The following is a 13,251-nucleotide window of genomic DNA, read 5'->3' on the forward strand; positions in this document are numbered from 1 at the left end:
GTTATGCTTTTAATAAACTATACATTTTGAATAAAACAAATATGTATATAGTAAGTCGACAATTTAGATTGATATGCTGAACTTATGTTTCACTATGAACGTTAGAACTGCAACGTATATATAGCCGAGCAAAGCTCGAAAGTAACTTCACTCATAATAGTAAAGGATGTTCGCTACTGTGTTTGAAAATAACAATTATTTTAAATGACTGTTATAAATTGATAGTATACAAAGAACGGTCCACAAAAAAGCAGAAAATTAAAAGCTCATATCATTGTTTTAGTGATACATGTACATGTTCAAGAAAAAGAAAATGACAAGTTGACGGGGTGATTATGTATTCTCCCTCTAGATCTTTTTTTTATATATAACATTGCCACTTCTTTTCTTTCAAAAACTATATGACTTGTAATGACAGTATCAAACGAACACTAGGCTTTATGAGGTCCCGCATTTGTTTCTTAGACCATGGATAAAACTAGAGGATTCCGAATATTTGAAAAAAAATCAAAAACAAGATAATCGAACATCTTAACAGAGTGTACCTAGAGCGAAATTATTGATGCGGGAGGGGGGATTATAAACAAAATTATAAAACATAAACAGAACATGTGGTGTTAGGGTTTAGAGGTCACAGTAACTTAATTTATATATTTAAGTGATACGAACGACACGCTCTCGTAGTTCTTGACGAAGATTACTCAAGAAAACCCTCTTAATGCAGCTAAGTTGGAAACTGTGATTTTGATATTTCCGTGAGAAAGAACCCAAAACTTAGGAATTTCTTTAATGTAGTATTTGAATACGAAATAGTATGATTGTTTTATTTTGTTCAAAGAAATAGCAATTCCTAATTAGTTTTAATTTAATAGGTCATGTCACGTAAACTTTGACTTGACTGTGAACTATATGTGTTTGCCTAATGATAACAAAAATACAAGAAAGGCACCAAAAAATTAACCGATAAAACGCCTTGACCAAATAGAAAACGAAAGGGGACAAACAGGAGAAGTCAAAATGAATCAATGAAAGCTTATGAATATCAATTCAGAACCTTCAAACATACTGTGCATGTACAAAATTAGCTACGGAACCGTATCTCTTAGGTACTTATGTTATTTTTTGACTATTTGCGGACCATAGAGCTACGGATTTTCCTATTTCAAAACGTTGGGAATTGCGACCCAGGTTAAGGTCGCACTTATTTCTCAAAAAAATATTGTTTATAACCCATGCAAAACTTGTCAATATATATTATAGTTCGTTTCGTTAGAAATTTTTCTAGGATATGACGTACCTATTTATGTTTGAATATTGATTTCCTTAACACTATTACCTAGCCATTTCCATTTGTATACATTCTCCGCCACTTTTATTCGGTCATATTGAATTTCGTCGTGACGTCACGAGAATCAAGAAAAGACTCCGCAAATAGTCAAAAAATAACATAAGGACCTAAGAGATACGGTTCCGCAGCTAGTACAAAATGTATTAATCATTTTCTACATAAGAACATGCCTGTACCAAGTCAGGAATATGACAGTTGTTGTCTATTCGTTTAATGTGTTTGTTCTTTTGAATTTGCCATTTGGTTAGGGACTTTCCGTTTTGAACTGTCCTCGGAGTTCAGTATTTTTGTGATTGTACTTTTATAGTCATTTCACGAATTGAAAAATGTCCGGCGTAAATCGAACTCCTTCTATCCCTAACATGCTTGTCAAAGGAACTGATTGTGTCTATTTCCCTTGTGCTAGTCTAAGAGACTGATTGGGTGTATTTCCCTTGTGCTGGTCTAAAGGACTGATTGGGTGTATTTCCCTTGTGCTAGTCTAAGTGACGGATTGTGTGTATTTCCCTTGTGCTAGTCTAAGGGACTGATTGGGTGTAATTCCCTTGTGCTACAATGTACATGTAGTCTAAGGGACTGATTGGGTGTCATTCCCTTGTGCTAGTCTAAGGGACTGATTGTGTGTAATTCCCTTGTGCTAGTCTAAGGGACTGATTTGGTGTAATTCCCTTGTGCTGGTCTAAGGGACTGATTGGATTTATTTCCCTTGTGCTAGTCTAAGGAACTAATTGGTTGTAATTCCCTTGTGCTAGTCTAAGGGACTGTTTGGGTGTATTTCCCTTGTGCTACAATGTACATGTAGTCTAAGGGACTGATTGGGTGTCATTCCCTTGTGCTAGTCTAAGGGACTGATTGTGTGTAATTCCTTTGACGTGCTAGTCTAAGGGACTGATTGGGTGTATTTCGATCCCTTGTGCTAGTCTAAGGGACTGATTGGGTGTAGTTCCCTTGTGCTAGTCTTAGGGACTGATTAAGTGTAATTCCCTTGTGCTAGTCTAAGGGACTGATTGGGTGTATTTCCCTTGTGCTAGTCTAATGAACTGATTGGGTGTAATTCCCTTGTGCTAGTCTAAGTGACGGATTGTGTGTATTTCCCTTGTGCTAGTCTGAGGGACTGATTAAGTGTATTTCCTTTCTGCTAGTCTAAGGGACTGATTGGGTGTATTTCCCTTGTGCTAGTCTGAGGGACTGATTAAGTGTATTTGCCTTGCGCTAGTCTAAGGGACTGATTGGGTGTAATTCCCTTGTGCTAGTCTAAGGGACTGATTGGGTGTAATTCCCTTGTGCTAGTCTAAAGGACATGAGCTTCAAAAACAATACAGTTGACCAGTGCATGAGGAACCCACATTTATGAGTTATTTGTGATTTGTTTTGTTAACTGTTAATATGGGTATGCTGCTACTTTCTATGTCTCAAACACTTCAGTTTTACATTGTCAAAGTAAAATACATGAAAAATTAATAAGCTATTCTCCAGAGGTTCATAACGTTAACTTCGACTTACTGGATACTTAACACACCTCATATTGTAAAGGAATTAAGACATAATTAAATACTGACTTGTGTGTCGTTGTTATATACATACAGAATTGAACTAGCGGAGGCCTTTCTTGGCTCGTTTTCTATTTGAATACAGGTGTTACATGTAAGATGCATGACAACGCTGTATACTAAGTTCCGAATTAGGAGGTTGAAATCATCCCTTCGTTATTTTACGAAAGCCTTCATAAGTTGGTTGACCGTAATTGAATACATGTTTCAGAAATAACGATGGATAGTTCAAACTGTCGTAACTACGATCCGGTTCACTTTTTCACAAATGTAATCTACCGAATTATACTTACCACCGGGTTTGAACTTCCTTTGGAAACACGACGGGTGCTACAATTGGAACAGGGTCTGCTTACCCTTCCGTAGCCCCTGAGATCACCCCAGTGTTTTGTGGATTTCGTGTTGATAACTTTTTATTTTTCTCCGTTGTGTTTTGTATACTAGTATTTTTCTGTTGGTCTTTTTCGTTTTTAGGAATAGCGTTGTCAGTTTATTTTTAACATTTGAACTATGTAATGTATGATAGTGTTATACATAATCAACTCGATCAAACATGCTTTATTATTGTTATCGGTTACAAACTCAGTTGTAAATATTTACACTTCAAATTGGTTTTATTTTTTAAAAGACGTAGTGATATTCTATTGTTCAGTGTTATTTCTCAAATGTACAGATTCTTAATTTTACAGGTAACATTTGATTTGATTTAAACTCAAGCATGTATTAGTCTTTGCAAAAAATGGAAATTGAAGATATAAATTAATGTGTAACTTTCTTTCTTATCATAATGGTATCGTCCCCTGGTGTCAACTGCATTCGAGTAACCTCTGCTGTAATCTTTAATGATTTTGATACAAGTAGCATAAAGTTATTTCCTAATATATATATATATATCAGGAAAACCATGGCCAGGTAGATTTTAATGTATCATCCCCTATTGCCAGCTGTATATGGGATACCACACTGACCCACACTGCTATCCTACATTGTACTTGCTGTTGATACGGTAAGGACTGTCAACATGCTGAACCGTTTGGGCTAGACATCTTTATTTATTACTTCATATATAAAAGAATATCTGGTATGATTTTCAATGAGACAACTCTTCATAAGAGACCAAAATGACTCAGAAATTAAAAACTAAAGTTCACCGTATGGTCTTCAACAATTAGGAAAGCCCATACTGCATAGTCATCTATAAAAGCCCGATGTATTATATTCATTTTTTCCTTATATATAATCAGTCATTCTTTAGTAGTAGCATAGTGCAGCCATCAAAGAAAATAACTACTGTAAACCAACTTAATTTCGCGGGCGATTAATTTTCGCGACTTTCGCGAGTAGAAAAATAACGCGAAATTAAATCGTCGCGAATATGTATAACTTGGATCTTTCCTTATTAAACTACATCAAGTTAATTAGAAATCGCGAAATTAAATCGCCGTGAAGTAGACTAGCTGGAGATAAACGCGAAATAAAGTATCCGCGAAAATAAGTTGGTTTGCAGTATGTCATTCATACAAGACATTAACAGTTGTCTCATTCCCTCAAGATACTATGTCGTTCCCTCAAGATAATTTGCTTTCCATCAAGATAGTATGCCTGTCTTTCAAGATGCTATGACGTTTTCAAAAAATAGTTAGCTTGTTCCCTATGCTGTTATCTTGTGAAAACAACATACAATATTGATAACGAGATTAAATATCTTGTAAGAACGACACAGTTTCTTGAGGAAATAAGATAACTACCTTTAGGGAACAACATATCATATTGTGGGAATGCGATCATAACTATCTTGTTGAAATGACATATTCATCTTGAAGGCATGAGAACAGTTTCTTGTGGAAACGACATAGCAACTTTTATAAGCTTGAACGCTTGAGGTGTTCTTTGAAATCGTCCAAATCGCTTTAATTTAAAGAACGTCGTGTAACACTCACTAGTTCTTACATTGTGCGCATTGTATCAGCATCTTGCGGAAATGAGAAAACTTTCTTGTGGGACCGACATAGCAATTTTAGGGAACGATATAGTATATTGAAGGAACAACATATATGTGTTCTTTCATTGCCGCTTTCAGCCACCTTGCATTATTTATTTCTGCAATCATTACTTCATCACCTAATTATTTTATTGTTAAATATGTTAGGTAACTAAAACAACATAAGATTTCCGCTGTATTATGCTCTAAACGGGTTCAATTTGGATCATAATATGTTAGAAACCCTTCAGTCTATGTTTGCAGTAAAAAAAAACGTTGTAATCTTTTGTTACAATAACAAGATTAGTGTCTTTGTTCCACTTTATCATTCTATTCGCAAGCTTGCTTTCCTCTAACACACTCTGTCTCCTCTCTCACACTATGTCTCCTCTCTCCTCTCTCACACTATGTCTCCTCTCTCCTCTCACACACTCTGTCCTCTCTCTCACACTCTGTCTTCTCTCTCTTCTCACACACTCTGTCTCCTCTCTCACACTATGTCTCCTCTCTCCTCTCACACACTCTGTCCTCTCTCTCACACTCTGTCTTCTCTCTCTTCTCACACACTTTGTCCTCTCTCTCACACTCTGTCTTCTCTCTCTTCTCACACAATCTGTCTCCTATCACACACTGTCCTTCTCTACTATTACACACACACACACAGTCTCAACCTGTAGCCCATTCCTTAACTATAGCTTGAGCTGTCACTGTACTCTAAGCATCCCTCCACCTTATCCTACTTAACCATATCTACCTGTAACCACCTAACCCATAACCCTAACTACCACTTCTACCAAATTTACACCCCGTCATTTCCCCTACCGTAATCGACACTTAACCCTTACTCCTCCTATTCATGACCCCAACTCCTCTCCCAGTGAATGCTCTGTATATGACTGTTTCCCATCCACATGATATATATATATATATTAATATGACAAAATTTCAAACTGGTGTACAGGAGTTCTACACCTTCGGGGCTATGGATAACACAGTCCATCGGGGAGGACGCCACTGTCTACCCTTCTACCTATCTATATGTTTTACAATGTGTATTTGTTAAATAGTTATATATTTGTATATATAGTGTCTCATAAATCTGTAGACAAGTATGTGATACTTTAATGAAATAAATCATTATTATTAATATATAATTATATTATATAACGTAACAAATATACGGCTTATTAACAGATTACACAATGTATGCAAAATCAGTTTACTTGTAATCATAGTAATCACTTAACTTTAGAAATATCAATTAAACATAAATATCTTAAATTTATATTATAAAGATTGTTTTAATTAATTAAAAATGGTTATCTGACTCTCAAAAACTCTAGCATTTATTGTTTACAAAAAGTCCTAAACAACCTTTAAATTTCAAATAACACCGTGATGAGTAACTGAAGTCGATCGCGCACCCGAGAAGGTATACTTGAATTGGTCCATATTTATATTTATTTTCATCAATAAGTTTCTATCATGCCATTGGTATTTTAGTTAGTTAAAACGAGGTTTGTGTCATCCGTAGTTTTAATGAATTTCAATATTTGGCAATTCGGTGCTTGGTATATATAGGATTATTGCATGAAGTGTTAGCAATGATTTTCTTACAAACTGTTAAACATAAATTACTCACTTGTTTTTTTATGATCAGCTAGATATAAACAATTCACCAAAGTCTTATAGGAAATCGTTAGCAGGTTGAAAAGTAGTATATGTACGAGATGTTGACGACAGACAGACGGTCATACCACGGTATACCATAATTCGTCCTGTCTAAAACGCATGCGTTTAAAAAAAGATAAAGCTGAAATCTATCAATTCCCTCCAACCTAACTCCCACTCATTTCCAGGCTTCGATTCCAGAACCGTGTCAACCTAGTGGCATCTTTGAGGAAATGTGGTTTCGGGGGTTGAAAACCCACTTTTTTTTTACGATCAATGCATTCAAATGGGACAGATAGTTGGATCCCCCCCTCTAAGTCGTAAATTTACATATCTTTTTTTTTATGAATTTAAACGCTAATTTAAATTGAATTAATATCATTATAGAGGCTAAAATGTATAACCACAACAGCTGGTTTTTTTTTCTCTCCGAATTTCAGGTTTGTATTTTTTGTGAGTCATATTTCATTGATACAAATTATTTGTCTTATATGGGGGAAAAACACATTTTAAAGTAACATTTTAAATATTATAAAACGTGCCGATTTCACGTGTCATAAAGATAAAAATGCTTACAAAATAAAGGGGACCAAACTAGCAAGAAAAAATGCATTCTCTACAATTCCAATACCACTACACGTACTATCTCCCAACATTTTATATAGTCAAATGCAATATAGAGACAAACACATCTCAAAGTGTGTGTGGGGGGAGAGGGTGGTGTAAACTCCATAAACTATAGAAAATTGCAGGCCATACCATAAAATGATCGTCAGCTAAAAAAACAAAATTAAAACTGTGATGCAAAAGGAAATAAGTATCAAATCATATATAAGATGGGAAAAGATAATGTAAATAGTATGTAAAATTAAAACAATCTTTCAGAAATTATTTATAGTAGAACAGAATATATGATGATTGTTTGGTTCTGGTAAAGATTCCAATATACGTTTTCGGGTCCAAAAAACGTACAGTATTGGAATATTAACAAGAAACTGCATAAAAAACGAATTCTAAAGATTGTCTTGAACAAATGGAAATGGAATGATAAATGAATAAAATATTCCTATTTGAATGACAATTTTTATTTATAATTATTATTGGTGTTCATTTGTCGACAACATGTAATAATTTATGGCAAGCCGTTTAACTATAATTTATTTTAAGTACAAGATTTATCATATACATATAAGATATCTCATATAATAAACAAGATAGAACATTCAATAATATACTAAATATCTCATATAATATATAAATATCTGATATAATCTAGATATATATAATATATATAACTTATAAAATATCTTATAGATAATTTTATATCAGATATTTTACTTACTTTATAAGATATTTTCCTAAGTTACAAGTGTGGACACAGATGAGTGTGGATAGTATGTATGGATGTTTGACAGTGTCTTATGACAAAATGAGTTCTATGTTTTTTCTATATGGTGTTATTAACTATGTTGCACGATGACAACCAAATCTGAGCATTATGAGTGTTATTTATTAAATTTTTTATGCCCCCACCTACAATAGTAGATAGGCATTATGTTTTCTGGTCTGTGGGTCCGTTCGTTCGTTTGTCCCGCTTTAGGTTAAAGTTTTTGGTCAAGGTAGTTTTTGATGAAGCTGAAGTCCAATCAACTCGAAACTTAGTACACATGTTCATTATGATATGATCTTTCTAATTTTAAAGCCAAATTAGACTTTTGACCCCAATTTCACGGTCCATTGAACATAGAAAATGGAAGTGGGAGTTTCAGGTTAAAGTTTTTGGTCAAAGTAGTTTTTGATGAAGCTGAATTCCAATCAACTTGAAACTTACTACACTTGTTGCATATGATATGATCTTTCTAATTTCAAAACTCATAACTGCTCCAAAAGTAATCTGATAGAATTTCAAGCATTTTAAGCCAATATTATCAACATCTACTAATGAGTCTTAATATGTCTACATATCTAAAAAGTCATAGTATTCAAAAGGTAATGCAAAATTATTCCTTTTCATTTTTTTTGTTATATGGATACACATTTGAGTGATACATGTACCAATACAATATTTGTTGTGGTATGAAAGTGCAGTAATTAGCATTTACTGTAACTATGTTAATTCACACAAATTGAAAAATAAACAAATGAATGGACCCAATGCTCCGCAGAGCCCAGCTTTATACGACTGCAGAGGTCGAAGCCTGAACAGTTGGGGCTAGTATTGACACAACATTCAAGCTGGAAACAGCTCTGAGTTTGAATTGTGATTAAATAGATGACACAGCTTAGGTTTCTGACACAGAATGAATGTGGTCTAATGAACTTAAATATTTGTTTTGCTTTTGTGTTAGGAGCAATTCACTATGCTGCTGAATATTAATCCTTTCAAACAAAAATATCTAAAGAAATTTTCTTTTTAATTTCTGAAATGAGAAACATTTAGAGGAGACAAACTTCAGTTAAGAGATCAGAAACTAAAAAAATGTATAATTTTTCCATTTGTAAAAGGGCATACCCTAGAAAGTGCTTGCAATCACTGAATGGTTATTAATGACTGCTTTAATTTATCAGTTGGTAATAAAGTGAATATTGCATTGTATATTGTATAATTGATTTAAGTTGACTGAACAAAGAAAGATAACTCCAATTTTCAAAGAAGATTTCATAAAGCATTGGTATTAGGTAATTCAAGAACCATTCTGGACAAACTCCAATTAAGGGTCTTGAATTTACAAAAATGTTTGTTTTTGGTCCGTAATTATTAGACTGTTTGTCCCATAACCCACACAATATATCCGAACCTTCTACTTATGGTATTAAACATTGTGGTACAATTTCAGAACAATTGAAATACTTATACACAACTTTTTAAACCGACACTAGATTAAAGCTTGTTTTGGGCACCTTTGTACCCCTTATTCCTAAACCTTAGGGACCATAACCCCCAAAATCAATCCCAAGCTTCCTTTTGTGGTTATAAACGTTGTGTTATAATTTTGTTGATTTCTGTTGACTTATAATAAAGTTATTATCCAGAAACCATCTTTCGGACAGGATACCAATTTACGACCCCAAATTTTTTGTGGTTGTATAAAAATGTTGAACATGTGCAATGAAGTATAGTTTTAGAAATCGATTAGGGAGCTACCATTTGATTTTTATGGGGGGTGGGGGGGGTGGGGGGGGGTGGGGGGGGGGGGGCTAGGATGAAAAATTTTGTCCTGCCTTTTTTTTTAGTTGTAATCTCTGTCTTGCCTTTTTATTTTTCAGTCTATTTGGTCCTGCCTCTTTTTTTCTTAGCTTATCCTGACTTTTTTACAACAATTGTCATCCTGCCTTTTTTTTTAACTCAAAATCCTGTCCTGCCTTTTTTTCAAATTTCATCCTAGCTCCCCCCATAAAAATCAAATGGTAGCTCCCTTAGACTGGATAGGCCTTATAATTTTTTTCCCTCCTAATTGAAGGACCGTTTACACTCAGGGCCGAGTCATCAGCAGGCAATACAGATGTATTAAAACAACCTAGCATCATATTGCTAGTAGTGGGAGTAGCATTGTCCGGTAAATTTGTTCCCACTTTTTTTTATAAAATGTATGGTTCATATCAAAATAGAATGCTTTTATCTCCTGAATACTTACATTGTACATAGAGATGATACTACTTTGACAAATCCTTGTCCATTAGAGTTGTCTGTCAAATCTTAATTTCACAAAGAATGAATTGCATAACAATGAACTGAGCTCAAAGCAAAGTACTTTAATAATACACTTAGACAAAGAGCTAAATCCAGTGATATACTTTGTACTACAGGTCCTTCATGACCATCCATCCACCCAAACCATATCTCAATAACATTCCATACTACATGATTGGATTCAGAAGTCCTGAAAAAGACATGACTTTTTTTTATCTTGTTTTAAGTATATATGCACAGGTTAAACCTTTATTGTGGATATAATCATTCAGTATCTAGCAACTATCAATTTGCTTCATGCACATATTGATATAGGTTGATTGCTCCTCTGTTGGAAATTAGAACACACCTCCATCTAATTTTAGTCAACTGACGAAGAAAAATTCAAAACTATATAAAATGTTATCTAAGACTTGTCAGTGTCTATTTCCTTTGCCACTGAATAAGATTCCATATTTACAACCAATGAAAATCAAATATCCCTCTAATAGACTTAGCATTGAAATCGTTTTCTAAAATGGTAGTTATGTGGAACCTAGAACTAAAAAAATTGAAACAATATATCTTAAATATTTCAAATGCATGTACATTTAATAATTCTCCAAAATTCACTTTATTTTTCCTTTTTTGGTTTTCTGTTGGAGACTGTATATTGACCTCTATGTAGCCTTTTCAACTTATAAAAGGGGGGATACATTTCCATAGAATTAAACTTTTCTGAAAGAATTGATTCCATTTATTTTCAATAAACAATAAATATTGAAGTCTATAACAGGCATCTAGGAACAGGCTCAACATTATTTCTAAACATGTATTAATATATACCAAAATGTGGACAAACCTACATTAAATATTCTACTTCAACGACTTTAATTAGTGGAGTAGATCAAATTAAAAAGTCACAATGGTTAAAAACTCCAATGGCAGTCTTTCCTGCTAAAATCTTGATGTGTAGAATGTGATATACCATTTTTGGGTCTATATACTGTCCTTTAAATTTAGGTAATTTTGACACGGCAAAATATGAAAAAAAATGTAAACTATGGTCTGGAAAGCACACAGTTTGTGATATTTAAAGGTATCTTTACTAAGAAAACCTGCAAATCTCAGTGGCAGATCCAGAACTTTTCAAAAAGGTGTGGGGGCTCTGATGGACCAGAGGGTTGCCCACTCCCATCAAGCTTCAATGATTTCTTACATATATGTCATAAGCTAAATTTCCCCCACCCCCTTGGTCTGTCTATGCATCTGTTTATCGTTCTGCGAAATAGTACTAATACTAATTTTTCCCCTCCCTTACCTGGCCCTAGACAGTTGCTTACCTTTGTAAACATTTTATAATTATAGTCAGGTATATATTGATTGAGAGTAACTTACATAGTAGTTAATGGGACTCTTTTTCACACGGTTCTGTGAAATATAATACGGCAAATATATACCCGTACATACTATCCGCATAACACAGAAATCTGATAGATTTTCACTCCTCTGGGAAAAATCAACCTGTGAAATGAAATACCATGCCTGGAAAAAAATTACCGGGACAAATTATCCTCAGGATAAAATATCACAGAGGACGAAATAAACCGTTACATTACATGAGAAGCCGGTTTGGTTACAAATAATTATGTCACGTGAAGGCGCACTGACGTCACAATTTGCATTAATTTTGCAATACACTACAGTTCACTCATACAGAACCCATTATCATGCAAACATGCAACGTGAATGTGATTGGTTATCAAATAATACAGAATTTATGCACGTACAGTTAATATAGAAGAAATTAGTTCATCAAATGTGAGTTCGTGATCTTGTGGTTAAGACCGATGGCTACAGTGCTGAAAGTCCTGAGTTAGATTGTCACTTGGGGTGCTAAAAATATCAGTACATCAGAAGGGTAATTTTCACCCTCTCACACACATCTTTGTTAATGTTCCGGGATTGTTGAAAACTTGCATATTCATCAATATTTGATTTTGTGGTTTTAACAATCCAGACAGACAAATAGCAATAAGGTGTTTAGGAAAACATGACCTAAAACCTCCTTCATATATGACAAAATTACATGGGAACTCATATTGAATGGTCAAATGTGTTCAATATGAAAATTGAAATTAAGATGGTAAAATCAAATATTAGCCGTTACTGTAAATGGACTTAAAGTATGACTTTTCAGCAAATTTAAAGGGAAATGACACGGAAGGGGCCAAATAGTGTTCAAGGGGAGCAAATGCTATTTAAATTAGTATGCAGGTTTTAAATATAGAGGGAAGTTGAGTCATCTTTTTGGGTGAAGTTAAATACTGACTAGTGTGTGGTTCTCATTGGGTCTAAGCGTGACCAATATTGACAATTTTTCGCAAGCGTGAAACGTGAAAGTCAAATTATTGTGTCATGAAAACGGGAAATGAGGTCTGTCGTGAAAACGGGAAATTGGGTTCTGCAGGACCCCGGAAATGACAAAAAAATGAAAATTGCTCATGTACATAGTGTAAGCGGGATATGGGAATCTGACAAAACAGTAAGTGGGATCTGGGATCAGAACCCCCCCCCCCCCCCCCAATGAGACCCCCTTATGTAGATTTACCTTCTAATTCTATATAAAAAAAAACACAACTAAGAACTACGTTTAATTCACTTTGACTACTGATATGCAAACCTAGAAATATTTCATAAAATAGTGATTGAAAGATTCATAACACTTTGAAAGGATAATTCAGACACGTGTTACGTGGGGAGCATGTTTTAAATTTGTTTACAAATAATAATGTCACGTGATCGCGCACTGACCTCAAGTTGCATCGCCCTTACAATTCACTAATACATGACCATTTTCATGCAAACATGCAACGTGAATGTGATTGGTTATCATATAATACAGAAATAATGCATGCACAGTTTAAGAAGAAATTAGTTCAATAAATCGATGCGATTTTCACTTTTGACACGAATAGGTCGGGTTGACATTACTGTCATCGGAGATAATATTGAGATAAATGGGATAAAA

Source organism: Mytilus edulis, chromosome 5 (genome assembly GCF_963676685.1).
Source record: "Mytilus edulis chromosome 5, xbMytEdul2.2, whole genome shotgun sequence".
In the NCBI taxonomy this organism is placed as follows: Eukaryota; Metazoa; Mollusca; class Bivalvia; order Mytilida; family Mytilidae; genus Mytilus; species Mytilus edulis.